Source organism: Lactuca saligna, chromosome 4 (genome assembly GCF_052625555.1).
Source record: "Lactuca saligna cultivar CGN05327 chromosome 4, ASM5262555v1, whole genome shotgun sequence".
NCBI classification, from domain to species: domain Eukaryota; kingdom Viridiplantae; phylum Streptophyta; class Magnoliopsida; order Asterales; family Asteraceae; genus Lactuca; species Lactuca saligna.
Window position 1 is genome coordinate 150852216 of NC_136420.1, and position 2632 is coordinate 150854847.

The window sequence follows — 2632 nt, forward strand, 5'->3', positions numbered from 1 at the left end:
TGATGAGACCTTCGATTCTCGTTTAGGTTGTGTCGGCCAAATATCGCTCTATCTTTATTTCTAGTTTTTAGCTGTGTACTGCTATTTTGAAACTTAGAAAAATCATAACTTCCTCATATGAAGTCAGATTTTGACGTTATTTTTATGAAAATTCTCGGTTTAACAAATACTACGATTTTTATTTAGATTACCAAGGATAAAAATTAGTTTATCAAAAACTCACTTTTTACGTCATTCGGTGTCGTGTCAGTTCTGTCGCGAAACTTCAATTAGTCAAAACTTTAATTAGTCGTAACTTCTTCGTTATAACTCGGATTTCGATGAGGTTTTCACCTAAATGTTCCTAATGAGATTGTTTACAAATTTAAATAATAAAATTCTACTTATTTCAAATTTTATATTTTCGTTAAATTTCAATATTTTCCTTTTGATTGGAATCTCACAGGACTTCCAATATTTTCCGAGTGATGCTAAACATAGTTTTACTTCATTTATAGTAAAAACTATCTTTTAGAACTCAATACTCAATATCACATAATATTTCATAATATTATTCATTACAAAACACAATTTCAAAACGTATATGTTACATCCACTCACCAAATGGTGGTGAAGGCTCAAAGAGACACAAGGTGGATTATGGAGAGATTGTATTATTAGCATCCATAATTTACGCAGGAAACCTATCTCCTATATTGCCAAATCATCGATGGGGGGTGTTTGGTGTAACATAGATAAATCAATCAAGAGTCTCCCTGAATGTGACATTCACTACCTGGACTTATTCTCCTTAAGCCTTAGCCCGAACATCAATTTCTTATTTTGGAAAGGCAGTTGGTGTGATACTTTAACGCTTCAAGAAAGATTTCCCAAGTTATAAGATCTTGAGAAGGTAAAGCTCTATTATGTTTCAGAAAGAATTTTACCAGCTGCTTTTGATTGGAAATGAAAAACTCAAAGAATGGAGGAAGAATCTCGTCTCGATTTGGAAAACTTACAATCTTTGCTTCAAGATTGTGTCGTCAACCAATCACAAACTATTTTTCGTTTTAAGTTTAATTCCGATGGTAGATTCTCAGCCAAAAACTTGTACAAGATGATTGATTCCATACCCACCTTGTACAACGGTCTGAGGATTATTTGGTTGAAAGCAATCCCATTAAAAATCCTTTATTTTGTTTGGAAAGATTCTTTGGGCAGAATTTTAGTGTCAACCAATCTTGCAAGTAGGGGTATTTTGGTAAACTCGACTGTTTGTCCCTTATGTGATTCATCTCAGGAGACGGTTGATCATCTTCTGGTGATGTTCCCACAGTCGCAAAGGAGGCTATAGATCGGACCTTAAAAATGGTGTGGATTACAATACACACAATTTACCGATATGAATACCTTTCTAAACTTCGTTGCTTCAAAGGGCAATTGTCCAAGAAAAAAGGAGAAGGTCACGACGACATTTTATGCTCTCGTCTGGTTCATATGGAAGTCTAGAAATAACAAGTTATTTAAAGGGAAAAGTACCAATTCAGCTAAGATCTAGGATGAGGTTATCACTCACACATATATGTGGTTTAAGCATAGAACCTCAAAGGTAGGATGTAGTATGATTGATTGGAGTATATCTCCATTTTAGCTAGTTCTACGTACTCACTTTTGTTTTTGTTTTTATTTTTCAATTTTTGTACTCTGCCCGTGATTTAGTCGCTTGCTAATCTCATGGTTTTTTAATGATATTTGTCGTTTCAAAAAAAAAAAAAAAACAAAAGTAAACAAAATCCAAGAATCTAAATGAATGAACGATGTCATCTCCAATTTAGGCTATAAGGCTATAGGGTATGGTCACAAGATGTTCACCGACAAAGTGATACCGTCTATGTGCCACATCACCTCCACTACATGTTTACTAGCCATTGGAAATGGTTACTACTCCCTATTATTTATCTTTTTAATTTTTTTATATTTTTTTGATATTATATTAAAAAACACAATTATTAAACCAAAAAATATTTTACTAATAGGAAAGTACATTAAATTGAAAATAAAAACATAATTTATAAAATTAAATAACATTTAACTAATTTTTAAAATTAAATACACACAGGGTTAAATTTAATGTTAAGGTAAGTAAAAAGGTATAATAATATATAAGGATATACTTTCAAGGACAATAGTTGTAATTTTAATAAAAAACAAAATTGAATGATTCTTTCGACGTCCTCTTAACCCGTTTTCTGCATACTCATTTTTTAAAATGATTTCTTCTTGACCCGTTCACTCCTCTCTTTTTATACCATTTAATTATATATAATGAATATATAAGTGGTGTTTGGTTTATTTTTATAGAGGGGCAAAATGATTTTTGGAAAAAGATACAAAAAACCAAGAGTTCTTACTTTTCCAAAAAGTTAGTTTTCCTTCTATCAAAATCCCAAAAGTTGCTTTTAAAATACTTTTACCAAACATATTTTTCTTTTTATCTTTTTTTCTAAAAGTTTTTTTAGTCACTAAAAAGATAAGCTAAACACCCCTTAAATTATATCTCCATTTAGAGTCAAATACTTCCACTTATCAAAAGCTCCGTAAATGTTTGTGAGAAGAGTCACGCCACAACACAACTACGAGGCTTGGGGATGGT